Source organism: Euprymna scolopes, chromosome 31 (genome assembly GCF_053919585.1).
Source record: "Euprymna scolopes isolate OS-2025 chromosome 31, ASM5391958v1, whole genome shotgun sequence".
NCBI classification, from domain to species: Eukaryota; Metazoa; Mollusca; class Cephalopoda; order Sepiida; family Sepiolidae; genus Euprymna; species Euprymna scolopes.
In genome coordinates this window covers 27,842,841-27,852,840 of record NC_136512.1, presented here as the reverse complement: position 1 = coordinate 27,852,840, position 10,000 = coordinate 27,842,841, and positions in this window count along the sequence as shown.

Genomic DNA, 10,000 nt, shown 5'->3' with positions numbered 1-10,000 from the left:
GCATGTATGCATGTATGCATGTATGTATGTATGCATGTATGCCTCAAACTTTCGACAATGGCGACGGATTTTCACAAGATCTATATCATATTAAAGCCCGACTTCTCGGACGACATATATCGAAGAATTGGCTGAAATCATTAATTCCTTCACCCTCAACTAAGTACTTTTCTACTGAAGCGGTCGCTTTTTTTCGCCGATATATTCGAAAATCATCCCCTGCTGTCGATTGATTAGTCTTAATTCAAACCTGAGCCATATCCAGTTTGGTGATGGACGTGATGGCAAAGACGTCATGTTTCTACGCTATTTTCCTCCTTCGTGCTACGGGTACGAGCCTGCCTGCCTACTTCCATTTTTTTTGTTTTCGCACACCATCAACCATCTGGGCAACGCTGGTGACCAGGCTTGTAATTAAAAAGATAACTGTAAAATATATCTTAGTATTAAGGCCCCTGGTGTTTATATGTAGTTACGTTCTCTCAAACATTTCTATCCTTTAAGATGGCGATTATTCGTTCTCACCAAGCCAATATTTCTCTCAGATTAAAGTTTTTCAATGGATACTTTCCAGGATGTGACACTGTTTGCACATCTGTAGAGATCCCATTTAGAGCACACTTTCTTGTGTAGACAAAGTAGAAAACTAACCTCTATACTCATCATCTCATCTCTTCTCTAGTGTCCCTGTTTTTACAGAATAGATGTTGCCAGTCTCTCTCTTATCTATCCTGCTTTCCGGGACCATTCCTATTTCATCTTTGTAAAGGATTTACACTTAAAACTCGTCCTCTCATCAAGAATGCAAAAACGATCTATTTCATCCACGGTATACTTAAGACCGCTAGCATTTTTATGAACAAAGTTCTCTTCTGGGAACTGCTATTATGTAAAACATATTAGCATGTGATTACTTTTCGTTCGACTTAAATCTGGTTTCCTTCAAGTTCAGTTTTCACATTTGTTGAGTTGTCCTCTTAAAGCGTGGTCCTTCCTATGGATCTGCTGTTTAAGTTATAATGAATATTGATAACTGTGTTAGATCTGCTTATATATAGTAACATTTAGTGACATATTCTCTAAAACATGTCTATCTTTTAGAGATTGCGATAATTCGTAGTCACAAAGATAACATTTGGCATCAGAGGAAGTTCTAAACGAATGGCAATCCAACTGATGCAAATGCCATTGTTATGAGAAATTCTACTTCTGAAATAATAAAGTGCATAAAATTGTCTCCCTAGAGATGACGACATGATTCCATTTCGGTTTGATAAAACCGTTTTTTTTAAAACAATCTACTAGGTACCTAGGTGTGCACTAATCTCAAGAGCTATAGGAGCCATCTATCATGTCTGAAAGTGACACAATATTAAACAAACGAGATCAGACATGCGCCGCCGTACAACTAATGCTCTCTACCGATTCAAGTTATGACAACAGGACCATTGCCAGCACCCTCAAAATCCATCGCTGGATTGCAACGAATAACAATAACGTGCCCAGTGTGATGAAAACAAAAGTTTTCGGCCACGATTATGGTCTTTGGTATGGTTTAAAGTGAGGGTCACATCTTGCCACTTCACATGTTCAAAATCAGCTTGAAAGTTAACACCAAAGTTTATCCAAATGTTCTAAAGAGTGTGGTGATCCCTTAGTGCAATCAAGTGGCCAATGGCAGACTCTGAGTGTAGCAGCAAGACTCCGTGCCGGCCAACATATCCAAAGAGACAGACGCTTTCCCTTAGAAGGAGTACTACAATTTTCTACCCTTCTCTCACTGCCCTCTCCTCTCTCTTCTGACTTGAACCCGCTACATTACTTCGTTTGATTATACGTCGAGAACATCACCAACATGACATGCCACAACATTAAAGCCAGTCTAATGGCTACCATTCGCCGAGTATTCGCCGAGCTCCCGCCGGTGCTTGTAGAAAAGGCATCGTTTCAGTTCCGGACCCATATCGAAGCGGTGATTGAGGCTGAATGCAAATACATAAAACAGGTGTCAGCTCTATTACATAATCAAATTACGTGAATTGATTTTTTTAATAAAAGTTTTTAAATAAAGCTGTAGTTTTTTTTTATTTAGGGTGGTTTTCTTCAAGTTCAGATTAGTTGAGTTGGACTCTATATAAATCAAGTGTGGTCCATTCCACACAACAGATGTTTAAGTTATAATTAATAAAGATAACTGTGTAAGATCTACTAATATTAAGAAACCAGATATTAATATGTAGTTAAATTCTCTCCAAAATTTCTATCTTTTTACGATGACGATAATTCGTTCTCACCAAGCCATTATTTCCCCCCGATGAAAGTTCTAAACAGATGGCGCTTCAACTGTTGAAAATGCAATTGTTATCAGAATTTCTATTGCAGAAACTGATTCTGAAAATCGAAGAAGAATTAAAATGGCGTGCGCATCGAACGATGATTATATTTGGTATTGATGTAAAAAAAAATGCTGAAATTTTTGGTTTTTTTAATTCTTTGGTGATACTATTAATAATAAAGTCGCCTTCACAATTTGCATTTACTTAAAATAATTATGATATATGTTTATGATATAGAATTAAAGGTGCATTTTTCTTTTTCTTTTGTGTTTTGGAGTTTCAGAATTTATTGCATAAATGATCTTATCTCATTTAATAAAAAAACAACTCAGTATAAAATAACATTTTAGATATTTATTTTATACTGAGCTTTTTATTATAACTGATATCAGGCCATTGAAAATAAATTCCGTAAAGTCCAAGCCTTTCTTAATAGTGTTTATAATCCATGCGTGAATATCATTAATGCTTATCCTCGACTGACTTGCAAATGATAACTGATCTATCTATCTATAAAAGTGAAATTTTCTCCGTGTCTGTGTGTATACATTTCACGACCAAACTCCACTGTCAATTTTCAGTCTACAGACTCGAGATTTGATATAAGGAGCATTGAGATTTGGAAAAATCTTTAACTCCGTTTTCGGCCTAATATTTGGCTGTCAGGAGGTCAAAGTTTAAGGAGTTGACCTTTGAAAACTCTACGAAACGCCTCTGCTAATTTTGTGTCTAAACACCTGAAATTTTAGATATAGGTTACTTGGACATGGATCAAACTTTGTAACTTAATTTGAGCCTAACACGATAAATGCCCAGGGGTCAAAATTGGTTTCAAATTTAAAAAAAAAAATATCTCAGCGGTCTCTTCCAAATTACTCAGTAAATTTTTTTATCTAAACTAAAGGTCTAGTCAGACATAGGGCAAGCTTTTTAATCAAAAATTGCGGTGCCAAAGCGTCAAAGTTCAAAAGATTCGACCTTTGCGGTGTCTAGCAAACTATTCAGCCAATTTTGCGTCGAAACATTTGAAATTGTACATAATTGGTATTAAAACATGCAGCAGTCTTGTTAATGATCTTTTTGGAAAAAAATTGTCAGCCAGACGTCAGAGTTGAAAGAGTTGACCTTTGCGGACTCTATTACACTCCTCCAGCAATTTTGGATCGAAAAACTTGGAATTTTTCATGCAGCTTATCTGGATATGAGTCAAACTTTGTAATATATATACACAATTGCACATAAAGTTATGAACAGTACATAGGGTCCGAGTAAAGCCGGGCTGAACTGCTAGTTAATATATAATTAAATAAAAACTTCAGCATCTCTATAAAAAAGTATATTTAATCTGTAGGCCGCTTCATCACTTTTCGAATTCGAATGATTTTCATCTATAAACTTGAATATTAAATAAATCTCATCCTATGTTACATTTGTTCAAGTTTCTAGATAAAAATATCTGTATTTTTTCGGATCCAAATTTTCTCATAAGTTCTAGAGAGATTTTCGCCAATCTTTAACGCTAAAGAGTCCTTTTTGCTGAGTTGCAACGCTTAAATCATTACAAATTTTTTCGAGATATACGTTAATAAAAAATCCTGCCGTCTCATCAGACTATTTAAGCCAAAAAAGTTGTAATTGTCTGATGTGATGGATAGGGCGTTTTATTGTATTATTTATCTTGTAATGCTTTAATTAAAAATCGTCGAGGTTGAAAAATAAAAACATATCAAGCTCTACTCACGTATTTAGCACGTTAACAAATAAATACCATTTGAAGGGGGGTTGAACCAAATTATTTTCCTATGCGCATGTAGGCCCGTGTATACGCCTCCTGGGGGGTATGGGTGCCGATGTGTGTATGTATCTATGTATGAGCGCATCCATGCTTACGCACATGTACTCAATCTAGCACCTTAAGGAAAATTTGACGTCAGCGGGAGCGGGGCGGGGTTCCATGCATGCATGCACGCATGTGTGCATATATTTCCACGCCAGGGCGGAGATGTATGTGTACATGTGAACGTTTCTTTAAGTATATATGTGTGTACATGCGCATGTGTGTGCTCGCGCGCACAGCCGCTAGCTAACTATCTCCAAGCACTTAACAACAAATAAAAAACAAAGAAATAAACCGAATTATAGGCCCCCCGCCTCCGAACCTAAGCGAACACCCAACAGGTCAAGACATACTTATCAAGAAATCATCTCAGCAACGAGACGCCAAAAACTTAAACATTAAGACTCGAATTTTAAAGTAACCCGCCTCCTCCTATCCCCACATATCCCCCTCCGCCTCCATGTATCCCTATGCCCTCAGCCACACCAGAAATGAACTTCTCAGACCCTCCCCACAACGACCTAAGGTCCTTAAACTCCAAAACTAAAACATTACCTACATACCAAGCACCCCTCCCACTTTTCCCCTTGTTCCCTTCCTCTTTTTCCGCTCGTCTCGCACCCCTCCCCTAACAAAATTCACTCTTTCATCCAATCATAACGAACATTTCTGTAAAAGTCTGAGGAAGCTACAGACGGGAAAAAAACGGCCGGGTAGCTGAAATAATAATGTAACTTAATAGAAGATACAGTAATAAAAAATAAAACGCATATTTGCTCTACAACAGTATTGAGCACTTTCTTCGGTTTTTATTAATTACCATTTGCACTATATATATATATATATATATATATATATATATATATATATATATATATATATATATATATATAGTTGTTCGGTGAATAACCAATCCATATCTAAAAAAATCAGAAATGTCATTTTTTTTGTTTATTTTTTTTCGAACATATTCCCCTGTTTTCTCTTTACTTTGTTGTTCTTTTTCTATTCTTTCTTTTATTTTTAATTTCGTTTCGCTTAACATCTCACCCTCCATAACATCTCCACATTCGTCCCGATCAAATAAAAATCTGAGGGTCAACGAACCGACAACAAATGTTTTCGTGACGAAACCCGATCTGAAAATAACCGACAAGCGCATAAACAAGACCGAAGATTACAGAGACATATCTAGCCAGACAATCGTCAGCTATGCTCCTATTCCCTTAATTACACATTTCTCTTCTATCAAAAAAAAAAGAAAAAAAAATGGTCGGTATCAATTTTACCTGCGTAATTACAAATGAAAAAAAAAAACGTACGAATTAGACTTGAACATAACCTTTTGAATCAACCGGTTAACACAGCAAGATACATGTCTTTTTTTGGGACAACGTCCTTCAATTAAAATACGTTTTTTTATTATTATTATTTCTAATTTTGGGGATGTTTTTTTTTTTTGAACATGGGGGTCACCACTTATCAAGGCCCGAAGGCCACTCAGGGATAAGGGTCATTGCGTGTACAGTAATCAATGAGATAGTATTGTAGTAATCATTAGTATTGGGGGTTTTGATAGAGTGTCTTACTGAAGGGGGCGCTTTGTCAGGAGTTTGTTATGTTGGACTTGAAGACGCCCAAGTTGTAGTCAGGTGGGAAACAGGCAAACGGCAGAGAGTTCCACTGGCGTGCAGTTCTAAGAAAGAAGCTTTGCTCATGGAATCTACGCTTGGATTTAGGCACAGCGAAGACCACTCGATGATAAGTGTAAGGTGGTAGTATAGTACCCGTTAATAGTGCAAATTGGGTGGAATTTGAGTATTTATTGAGACGGCTCAACAAGAACTTGTTTACATTGGAATTGAAGGTCCGTATTTTATATTTAACAGGGAAGTTGGCCAGTGGAATAGTGTTCTACAGACGAGCAGTTCTGAAAAGGAAGCTTTTTTCATAGAATTCGCGTTTAGATTTAGGCACAGATAGAGAGCGGGGGAAATCGTATATAGCTGTTGTAGCTAGTCGAGTGGTTTAGTAAAGCTTTAGTAAAGTTTTTTTTTTTAGATTAAAATTCGGTCGAGCACTTGAAAGGAACATTACAATAAAACAGAAACAGACTCGCAACGTGTCCTCGGTGAGAGAAAGGCTACAGTAAAGAGAAAAGAGGCAGCAGCTACTAGATTTCGAAGCGGGTTTTGGACTTTATAAACGCTAAATAGAGCAAGCCCAGCAGCTGCTTTCCAGAGGTGGCAATATTACACTATTTTAGAGCATACCTGGCTCTTATTCAGACAGAGGATTGCATCAGCTGTGAGATACGTACTACAACGTTAGAGTGATCCAATCATTTTCCCAGCGATATTGGCAATAGCTTTGATTTATGCATTACATTTACAATCAGGAGTGAAGGTCAGTGCAAGAAGCTTGCCAAAACATCAATCTTCCGAAAACGAGACCCATTCATTTCAATTGAGGCGTGATTGAGTTCAGAGCGATTATGAGGAAAGTTGGTGCTCTTTTTGAAATGAGTTTTCATAAACTACTGAATCTTTGAATCAAACCCGGAAAATCAGTAGGAACTATTACATGACACCCTTTATTTAATCCACGAGTGTTACTTGCTCTAATTCTGTCAGCCAAGATCGATATAGTCAAGAAAATACTAATTAAATCTGAGCATAAACTGTTGATATCAGCCATGGTCACAGAGAAATATTGTCATTAGGTATATTGGGTTTTCTTAGTTCTCAGGACTTGAATTAATCTTATCTAGTGGAGAATTCAGCTTTGTGCTGTTACTATACGGACTATAATAATGTGCAGCACTTTTCCAATAAACCAGTTGGCGTTGGCAAATACAAATGCATACTTATTTGAGCTGAGAATAATATCTTAGTTTGAATATCAAGTCGACTTACTTATAAAGAAGAATGATATAATACCAGATAGCCCTGGAAAAACACTTGAATATATTCCTGTATTCATTTTCTCTCCAGTAGGTAGTCTATTTTCTCTATATATCGCCCTTTCCCCCCTCTCTCTCTCTCTCTACACACAGACACACGCGCGCACACACAGACACACGCACACACACACACACACACACACACACACACACACACACACACACACACACACACACACACACATATATATATTTGTTTCATTTTTTATCAGTTCAAGTTCTCAAAAATTCAAAGACCACTTTCTAGGAGCTAACACTTGATCTATCTATCTATCTATCTATCTATCTATCTATATGTATATATATATATATACATATAAAGGTATATATGTATATATATGTATATATATATATCAAGGTATATATGTATATATATGTATATATGTATATATATAAAGGTATATATGTATATATATATGTATATATATGTATATATATGTATACATATATATATACACACATATATATACATATATATAGCAGTGAGTTATAAAATATATATGGCAATTTCGCTACACAGAATATTCCGCATTAAAACCTGACGAATTCTCACGAGAATGAAACACGAAATTGTCTATGTAGATTAATTGCCGTATATATTTTCATAACGTACTACCAAGCTCTACTTATGTATTGAGCACTTTTGAAGTAAATGCTGAAAAAATTACGGATAGAATTATATTTTCGTATATAAATTTATGCGATTAAATAAAGTAATCATATATATATATATATAATTATTTTTTTACTATAATAATTAAATACCTACAGACACTAGTGTTTCATCCTTTCGGGATTCTTCAGTGCAGGGTGTCACGATTACTACCAGTCGAACGATTCGAACCCCGCGACATCTCTGGCTCGATTAGCGGAGGCCGTATCCATTCGGCTACCATTAACCGTGTGAAATAGCGTTGAATTTTAAACATTTTAATTTAAATGTTCATTACGTCAGACAGACAGTGATCAAATCGTTATACGATGATCTACGCATATATATATATATATATATATATATATATATATATATATATATATTCCATCTCCTTTACATCTCAAACACTGAATTAGTAAAGAAGTTGAGAACATAATTTTCATCCCCATTATAGACTATCTAAGACTGTCATTATACGTCTTTCGTATAATCTCTTAGTCTTACCGGATGCTAGGACAAGAATTCATCTAGTCTGGCAGAGTATCCAGCTTTGTAAACTTACTTGTCGTAGCATCACTTGAAGAGGTTACACCATTCCTAGTAAAAGTCATGATTGTCTTTATTGTAGAGATCTATATTTGGGCTGCGAATACTATGTGATTTGAATATTTAGTCTAATTCTATTATAATGAATAGAATCCTCGTGCCAGGTTACCATTAAAACCCCATCTACATAGAGAACTTAGAAACTGGGGAATAGTATCTAGTCAAGTTCTCTCCAATAGGCATTCAAGCTCTTTTCAGTAAACATTTTAATCATACCAACAATATGGATTTAGGCAAGCCCGTTCCACAGCAGGCATCCTAATGTAATCTCAAAACGTATATACCATTCATTGGACAAAGCGGGGAGGGTAAAGAGGTAGCTCTAGATATATCTAAGGCTTTTGACAGGGTATGGCATGAAGGTCTTCTCAGGAAAATCAAATCATATGGTATCACTGGAAGAATACATAACATAATTAAATCTTTCTTAGACAAGAGAAAAATCCAGGTTGTACTCGACGGTCGTACATCTAAACAATATGATATAAATGCGGGAGTGCCTCAGGGGTCTATCCTTCGACGTCTGTTATTCTTAATATTCATGAATGACCTCCCTGACAAAATTGTCTGTGAGATGGGTATATATGCTGACGACACCGCGCTCTATAACAGAGACGACAAGAAAACAAATGAACACATATCTAAAGAAATGGCAGAAACGCTAGAGGATGACCTCCGATCTGTAGTAGAATGGGGACATAAATGGATGGTCACATTCAATGCTGCTAAGACTAAACTCGTTTCCTTCAATAATTACAAGAAACCTTCTCTACTACCAATAGCAATGGACAATGACTCTTTATCTGAAAGTACATCTTTTAAACTCCTCGGCCTAAGGTTCACAGGAAACATGAGTTGGAACAATTACATTGAGAGTATCGCCAGGTCCGCTGCGAAGAAGGTAGGTTCTCTCTACCGTGCTAGAAAGATACTAACGGCCGAAAGTATCGTATACCTCTATAAGGCCACCACTCGCACATGTATGGAGTATTGTTGTCATATTTTGGCTGGTGTATCTGCTACTAGTCTATCGCTGCTGGAGAAGGTTCAAAAGAGAGTCGCCAATTTGATCCTGAACTGCCATCTAAACTTCAGCCTCTGTCCCATCGGCGAAATGCTGCATCCCTCTGCTTATCCTACAAGTACTTTAACGGTGAATGCTCTGACGAACTGCAAGCACTTGTGCTCCCTCGACGTAAATACCACGACAAACCCGACAAGCATCTAAATGTCACCCCTTCACAGTAGAAATCCTTAGATGTAAGAGACCCTTCTACTTCAGTAGTTTCTTCCCCAGAACAGCTAGACTTTATGCAACGTGAAGCGACATCTTGCTGCCCAACTCCCTACACAGTAACCCTGTCTCCTATGTCCCTGATAGTATATTAGCCCCTTACAACAAAATGGCAATGTACCTTGTTTGGGGTAAAAACGTAATTATATATATATATATATATATATATATATATATATATATATATATATATATATATATATATATTAGTGCTGGGACGATTGATCGGAATCGGGAATCGAAAAAATCGGAAGATTTGGATGTATCGGAATCGGCCTCGGATTCTGTATCGGAATCGGAAAATTTGATG